The sequence below is a fragment of the Grammomys surdaster genome, unplaced genomic scaffold (assembly GCF_004785775.1).
Source record: "Grammomys surdaster isolate TR1022 unplaced genomic scaffold, NIH_TR_1.0 67, whole genome shotgun sequence".
In the NCBI taxonomy this organism is placed as follows: Eukaryota; Metazoa; Chordata; class Mammalia; order Rodentia; family Muridae; genus Grammomys; species Grammomys surdaster.
In genome coordinates this window covers 16,633,066-16,641,610 of record NW_021604569.1, presented here as the reverse complement: position 1 = coordinate 16,641,610, position 8,545 = coordinate 16,633,066, and the positions used below count along the sequence as shown (strand labels likewise).

The 8,545-nt window shown below is 43.2% G+C and overlaps 1 protein-coding gene across 2 annotated transcripts in view; it reads right to left on the bottom strand.

The window, feature by feature from the left end:
- The window catches only part of Cobl (cordon-bleu WH2 repeat protein), a 232,547-nt gene that overhangs the window by 4,408 nt on the left and 219,594 nt on the right, over nt 1–8,545 (bottom strand). The gene's annotated exons all lie outside the window — the stretch shown is intronic.

Genomic DNA, 8,545 nt, shown 5'->3' with positions numbered 1-8,545 from the left:
TGCATGTGGTATGTGTGTTGTGTTTGTGATATGTGTTGTGTGTGTGTATGTATGTGTGAATATGTGTATGGGGTGTGTGTTTTTGTATGTGTGAATATGTGTATGGTGTGTGTGTGTCTCTGTGTGAAGTCATTTTTTGCTTATTATTCAGTTTTGTTTCCAGATGTGGAGTAGTTCAGCTCATGTATTTCTTCTGGAGTTTTGCATTTGTACCTTCATAGTTTGACATTGGTGTGTTTAAAGTAACACACCATGCGTAAAGTTGTTTGTGATATTCCCTTCATCTGACAGTCTCTTACTGTATCTGGAGAATCTGTGATATTATGCCTCCTTCCTGAAATTGACAAAAAATATCTTTTTTCTTGATATATCCTGTGCCAGACTTTCTGATTTATTGGTTTTGTTTCAGAATGAGCTGTGGGTTTAAGTTTTAAAATCACTTTTCTCTTTTATTTTATTGATTCCTGCTATGACCTTTACTTTTTCCTGCTAACTTCAGAGTTCAGTTTTGCTCTTCTTTTTCTAATTTTCTAGGGAAAGTTGTAGAATGACAAAGCACCATGAAATTCTCTTGATAACATGACTTTACAGAACTCCACACTTTCATGGTGTAATTCAGTCACCTCAAACTACTTTCTAATTCTCTTTGATTTTTGTCTTTTTATTTAAAACTATGCTATTTCAATATTTGGGGATTTTCCTGAGGCAATGTTATTATTAATTTATAACTTAATCCTGTTATAGTCATGAACATACTTGTTATTTGTAGTCTTTAGATGTAGCTACATTAACTACTTTCTAATATCTGGGATCATTATGGGGCTGGTACAGTCATGTTCAACCATTAATGACTGTTTCAGGATAGCCTACCATTTTGTTGCCTGATCATTTTTGACTGGATGCCACACACTGCCAAATTTTGCCCTGAAATTTGCTAAACAGTTTCACATTCATACATATATTCTTAAGCTTTGTTCTGCAATGTGGTCATTTGGAGACAGTTTGATCCTTGTTTGAAAAATTTTGGGGCAGCAGAGGGTCATATAAATTGTTGCCCACTGCTGACAGAAGAGCATGTCCAAAAGACATGACATTTTGAGTGCAGCTTGGGAAGACTTGATGGCATTATTCTCAGCCTATGAGAGCTCCAGATTCTTCTTTTTCATTCTCCATTGGTGGTTCTTTTTGCAGCTTTTATTTTTATGCAGCTCAAGCTCTGCTCTGCTAAACACATTCCAGTAGGCTCTGCAGGTCTCTGGATTGCCCTGTGTCACAATCTCTTCTTTAACGTTCACTATGCATGCAGATGCCTTGATGTTCTGGGACTGCAGCTTTGTTTCTCAAACAAGGAGTTTTTGGGTTTATGCCAACTTGACACAAGCTATAGTTGTCTGATACTAGGGAACCTAGATTGAAAAAATGCCTACATCAGACTATAGGCAAGCCTGCAGAGCATTTTGTTAATTAGCAGTTTATGGGTTAGTATTCTGCCCACTGTGGGGGGTGCTATAAGAAAGCAGGCTGAGCAAGCCAGGATGAGTAAGCCAGTAAGCAGCACCCCTCTATGGCCTCCGCATCAGCTCCTGCCTCCAGATTCCTGCCCTGTGTGAGTTCCTATCCTGACTTCTTTCAGTGATGAACTATGATGGGAAAGTATAAGCCAAATAAACCCTTTCCTCCCCACATTGCTTTTGGTTCATGGTGTTTTCATCATAGCAATAGTAACCTTAACTAGGACAATGGACCTGTGTCAGCACCCTTTCTACACCACAACTTAGATGTTGCTGGATCAGGAGATGTTGGATGCAGGCTAGGGTGTCTTTCAGGGACTATGATCCCTGTGGCTCTATAGCTAATTACTTAGAAGTCACATTTTCCTAAATGCTTGGCTGCTTAAGATAGGATGGCAAATCCAAGCCCTGAAATTACTCTCTAGACTGATGAAGCTCTCAGAGATCCATTGAGTATATTTTAAAAGTTATGTCTTTCTTTCAAGGTGTGCCTATCCATTCTTCCTGGGTAATGTGATTCTACTGCTCCATCTCCACTGTTACAGGTTAGCAGCCTTCCTACTTTACCAGACTCTTTCCTTTCTAATCAGTCTATACAAATTGTGTCAAGGAAGAACCAGTCAGTATGAATAGCTACAAATCACATACACACATATCCACATACTGACAAACCTGTATGTGCTCTATACTGTTTCAGTTTTATTTTTCCTGTGACTCTTTTCAAAAGCCAGTCTCAACATGGATAGGATGGAGAAATCCAATTAAAATGGCCCTTAAAAATCCTTAAATGTGTGCATGCCACTCTTTGTATATATTTTACCTGAAAAACAACTGTAAAAAGTAAACTCACATAACATGCAGATAAAGTCCCAGTGGAATCATGAGTGCTAATGTTTACAATGTGCTTCTACTGTACACAAATAAAATCCTGAGCCAGGTGTGAGAGTCACATGCCTGTGATCTCAGCATTCTGAGACAGAAGGACTGTTGTGTTCAATGCTAGCCTGGGCTACACAGCAAGATCTTGTTTCAACAACAACAACAACAACAGAAAAAGTGGGTGCAGGTAGGTGGAAGGGTAGATTGTGAAGATGGAGAGATAGGGGTTAGAGGTTAAAACAAATACAGCAAACTCTCAACAAAAGTTCTTGGGGGGCTAGATATAGGGGTATTTGCTTCACAATTATTTCAACTTTTCGACATGTTTGACATCTTTTCCATGAAAAGTATTAAAAAATCTTTCATGCTAAAATGACAGAAATGTAGCTTGCTGAACTGTATTTAATAGAAGTCAGAGCAAGAAATGTGTGTGAAGTTAAGGCAGGCTTTCAAGGAAACCATTCAGCCAGCTTTGAGATAGTTCATAAAATGAATCTCACTATATAAAATCAGAATGTGTGTGTGTCAAGAGCTCACTCTGTGGATTGTGGATGTATACTTTGGTTGGGTGAATCTCTGAGAGTTGCTCACAGTTTTCAGCCCTGTATCTTCCACTGGAAAAAACGAGAGTGAGGTCTGAGTTACAGAGCTGCCAGGGCATCTGGGTCATTTCATAATGGGCTAGGCAGCACACACTCACTGTGTGATTCCGTGGTGCCCCTGTTCTGACATGCTTCCACACACAGAAGAAGGGGTTGCTGTGGCTCTTGGGTTTGGAGGTTTCAGCTCATACCCAGGTCAGCCCAAGGTTTTGAGTCTCTGGAAGCATATTATGAAGACAGTATATGACAGGTCATGTGTGGTAGGGTACATGTATTCTTTTTACAGCAAGGAGGCAGAAAGCAGAAGGAGGTGGCCAACAATGGCAAGAATTCCCATCAGGCTTCTCTTTTGGCATACATGTTTCTGAAGCACACTGCAGATACAGACTCTACCACTTCCTAGGGACAGGTTTAGGGATCTGTAATGAGGGTTTGGACATGGAGCCACAGGCTGAATGAGCACTCCCAGCTCAGCTAATGCTAGGATTCTGCATCACTCTTTTTTTTGGAGTATTGGGGTACCTTACCTAGGTGAATCTCTGATGGCATACGAGGATAAGTGGGAATGGGGCAGGTTGGTAAGGGAAGGGTAAGGGAGGCAGGAGAGGCAGGACAGCTGTTCATTCTCTGCTCTCATAGACAGTGTAGAAGACCTGGAATTCTTGTCTACCATCAGCAAGGACAATATAATGATGCAATCTGGATAGGAACAGTTCTTAGTGTGTGAGGGAAAAAAATTAAAGGGGCAAGTAAGGCTCATACATTTACTGAATATATAAAAGAGGAAACTGCAAAAGAACAGCATGGGAAAGATCTAGCTAAGAATTCACTGACACAGACACGAGGAGGCTGGTAACTGTCAATGGAGCTTGAGCTTATACTGATAGCAAATGATGTCAGCTCGGGCTTAAGGCATATGTTGAGGGTGCTTCTGTGACCAACAGACAAGCATCAGAGAAACACGCATGTGCAAGCGGGAGAGAGAGGCTGGGCCTATCCAAGGAACAGGCCCCAAAGGAGAGATCAAGGTAGATATGGAAGCCCTACACTGGGGCTTCCTAGAAGGTGCATGCTGCCTACAAGATGTTCATATTATTTGTTTACCCAAAAAGAAAAGTGCTCTGGGGAGGGGGGGTCACTGGAGAACACAGAAAGCTGCGAAAATATTTAAACTTTTATTTTTCTTCCTTACTGGCCAAGAAGAATATTCCCTGCCTGAACATGGGTGATTGACCAGTGCTGTTGGGGCATGGTGCTGGGGAAGGACTTCTTGGCAAATCCCAAGAAAGCAGAGCATTCTCTGATTAGGGGCTTTCCTTCTAGGTTGTGTTGGAAGATTCTGGGCACAGAGGAATCCAGGGGAGCCAGAAGAGGGGTGACAGGTGAGGATACAAACAAACCAGGGAAGAAGACCAGACATGCCCAAAGGTCATTTTATTTCCCCAAAGGAAAGAAAGTCAACCTGAAGTGGATATCTGGCAAGATTTTCAAATGATTCTCTGGGACATGAGCTCTCAGCACAAGGACAGCAGGATGCACAGGAGGGCTGGGATGTGACAGGATGCACAGGAGGGCTGGGATGTGAACGGTGCCATAAATGGGACATATGCTGTCTTAATTCTCCTTCCAGGTCTCAACCCAGTGCCCACTCTATGCCAGAAGCCATTGATGGGGCTGACGATACAATGATGGGTGAGCCTGTGTAAGACTATGTTGTGCCACAACCAACAGTACTCACACTAGTTGCTGGGGAACTCAGAACTGTAAGCTGCATTCTGAAGGGAAAATTACATGGTGATGTAAACTAAGCCAGCCTGGGTACTGAAGGCGCCGGCTAGAGAGTCCAGAGTGAAAACATGAAGGACAAATGCGCCCAGTGGTTTCATAACATGCTTTACCTCAGCTCCAATTTCAGATATGAGAGGGAACTTGGGAAGGCTGGCAGAAGACAATCTTGACTGCTTGTCTTGAAGCCATTCCAATTTAACTACACATGGCTAGGCTTACACTATGAACAACCTGGGCCCGGTGTATGAATGAATGTTATTCAAGAACCAGGTCTGTGCTGACACAGGGTTCTGTTCTGTACTCCCTGCAACATGGAGTTATCTTCTGCTGAGAAGGAAGGGGTTTGTTGTTCTCCTCTCTAGCTTGGGACCTCCTGATAACATCATATGTCTAATCAGTCCTTCGGGTTTCCTGTTAAGGTCAAGGGGCATGAAATGCTCTGTGAATCCTGTAATGGGAAAAAGGGCACCTGTGCTGTGTGAGCTCAGTGTGGCTCATGGGGCACTTGCCAAGGCAGCTAGGAGCTGATAAGATGTCTGGACATAGCAAAGGTGCTGACCTAGGAATGTTTTGCCAGAAAAAGTCACTTAGGATACCAGCACTACACCTGTCTATCAAATGGAAGCCATGGCTTTTCCTCCAGGGGAATAGAGCAAGATCCCCTGTGTGGGGTGGAGTGGGGATTCTAACCAAGTACTTCAGTTATTCAGATTGGTTCTTTCTCTGATTTGTGTCACTGTGGCATCGTACTTCTGTAGGCACAATGGGGATTTATTTGTCTGTCTGCTCTGAACAGCTCTCTTGCTGTTCTGCATCCTGGCAGGTCTTACTAAAGGCACAGGGATGGAAGCACTGCCATGCACATGTTTACATGAACACACAGATAAGAGGAAACTAAGTATGCATCCCAGGCCTTCTGACACAATTCATTTAACATAGATCAGCCAAGGCTGCTGGATGAACAATGTTGTTTTTACCTTTGCTGCAAATGAAGGACTGAGGGAAAAGGGGACATGGTCAAAGGACGGTGCATGTGCTCTGAAACCTGTCTGTGAGAAGAGGGGCATCCTGGGAAGACACATGGGTGGTTACCACAGCTACAAGTGTCTTCACATGGAACCAGAAACTAATCAAGCTGCTGAGAGCACTGGCAGCCATCTGCAGCCAAAGACCTGGGTCACTCAGACCATAAAGGCAACTGTTACTGTGATTATTTTGAAAAAACAATGCTGTCATCCTAAGACAATTATTTTTTCTCCATCAGGCTGACTGTTCTGTATCATGAGCAGAGCAGCATCTCCCCAATGCTTAATCATCCCATTTTGCCTGCTATGGTTAGGACCTTTTGTTGTTCTTAAACTTCTAAATCCTGGGGAAGCCTCTCACCCTAGGATTTGAGCTGATAAGAAGGCTTTCTCAAAGGCAATAAGCATTGTGTGATGTGCACTGCAGCCTTGCACAAAGACCTGGAAAACTAGATTCAAAAGGCCATCTGAGCAGCAACTTACACTGAACACTCACGCAAGAAGAGCAACATAGATGCCCAATTGTAGAGAGCTCAGTTCATACTGCAAGTGCCATAGATCTACTGTACTTTCCTCAAGGCCAGTAGGACCAAACAGGGAAAGGAAGCTAAAGAAATAGAGGAAAAGTCCACATATTTTGACATGGGAGCCATGAAAGTCAGTTGTCCACACAAAGCAGAAAAGTGCTATCTGACTGGCATTTTGAAACCATCACTGGACTGTGAACATTTCCCCCCGATTGGTACTCTATAGACAGTTGCAGTGGGAAGGCAAACTAGTGGCCATAGAGGTGTGGAAATGCCTCTAGGGGCCAGGCCTTACCTAGAAGAGGGCAGTGAGGACTTCCACACTCCTGAGAGAGGCTGGAGGTGGGGGGCTGCTCAGGAAGTTGTGCTATCCAATCCTGACTTCCTATGCCACAGACTGTAGCAGGTGGTAGATGAGTGACAAGAGCTTGTTCAGTGTCATCCTGCCCCCCATTACCCAGCACCCAGCTCTCAGTTCCAAATCACCTTGTAACCAAACATGATATACAAATTCTTAAACATCTGCTGACTCATGCTTTCCAGAGTGGGTAAGCAACCCAAGAGTCAAGTCAATCCAAGAAATATAATCAAACCTTGGCCCTATATGTCCCATTTAAAAAGCTGACTATGTGAGAAATGGCAGTTGTGTCTCCTACCCCTGCTACAATGTTGTATCTGTGATGACCTTTCCTTTAAGCATGCCTGAGGTGTGTGGTGTCCAACTTCTTCCTCACCTCAAAACCTTCAACTGTACATGCCTATTCAGGCCTTATTGTCTATCCTTCATTTTCACTCCTTACTTTCTTAAACACTTAGTTAGTCTCTTCTTCTTCTTGATGCTTTGCAATCTTGATTCTTTTTAACTTTCTGCAAAGCAGAAGAGTTTTCAGAGAAAGCAAGCCCAAGTTTTCGATTTTTAAGTTAGCTGTATCGTCTTGGCTTTTAGCTTCTCTTGTCCCAGGTCCTTTGCATCACTGTAGAACAGAGTAGCATCTATTTTGAAAAGCTCCAACAGCCAGTCAGTGAGCTGGGTGCAACTATTGAAAGCAACTGTGTGCCTGTAGCTTTCAAGTCACTGGTCCTCTCTCCATAAAGCCCCCCAGGGGTACTTGGAACTGTGGAATGTACCAGAGCCTATGTACATTCTGCTTTTTTATTAGATCCATGCACCTTTGAGGTGAGTATGAAGAGTTTATATTACACATTAGGCACAGGAAGACATAAACATTTGCTATAATGAAGATTACTTTTAACTCATCAATTGTTAATTACTTAATATTTTTAAACCATGGTTGACTAGCTCACTGAAATTGGAAGGGAGAGAAGCATCAGATATGTGACACTCAGTGTTTTCAGGATATAGTAGAGGAGTGAATGAGATAGATAATTACCCCAAACCATAAAGCAAAGTCCCTTCATAGGCGGATTAACTTGACTGACCTGTGGTTTCTTACTTCTGACAAGTCTAATTTAGAACTCAGATGTTGATTACAGATTTCTTGTTGAGAAACATGATTTTAGGAACTAAGAAACAAAGTCTTGTGATAGATTTCACTAAATTACTTGCTTAGGACTTCTCTAAAGAAGAATCACCTCTGGAATTCAGTCAGTGGGAAATGGCTGTTATGAGCCCAGAGGGGCTTCAGCAGTGTGTTCACAGCTACCTTCATCTGACTTCCATGACTGTTTCTCAGCCATTCATGACACAAGTTCAGATACATGCATTCCATAGAAATGGGAAACCATAGGGAGCCAGCTTGAAGCCTGTCACTCTCCAGTGCTGCTGGACAGGAACCTGAAGTAGCCTATGCCTCCAATGAAGATGATTACATCTTTAATGTCAGTTCTTGGCTGCTTATGTAGAGTCACACAGCTATGTCTGTCCTCTCCTCAAATCAGGACAAGCTCAAGGAGGTGGGGGTTAGCCAGAGAGCTGAGCCCAATGGATTCTGAGAGAGCTTGGAAAACTGCAACTCAGGAGCACCCAGGAGACTCTGGCAGAGCAACAGAGTTGGTGGCCTATGGGTGTCCATGGATCAGTGTTGAGGGAAGGGCAGCTTTTCTCAGCCACCTGTCCTAGGAATCTCTCCATTCCTCAGCCCCAGTAGGTGTCTAAGTGGGGAACAAGGAAAGCTTTCTGTCTTATTTCTGGAAATAGTAGCCTTATGTGAAAATGGCCCAGCCTCAGCTTCATGGGTGACATGTTTTCCTTA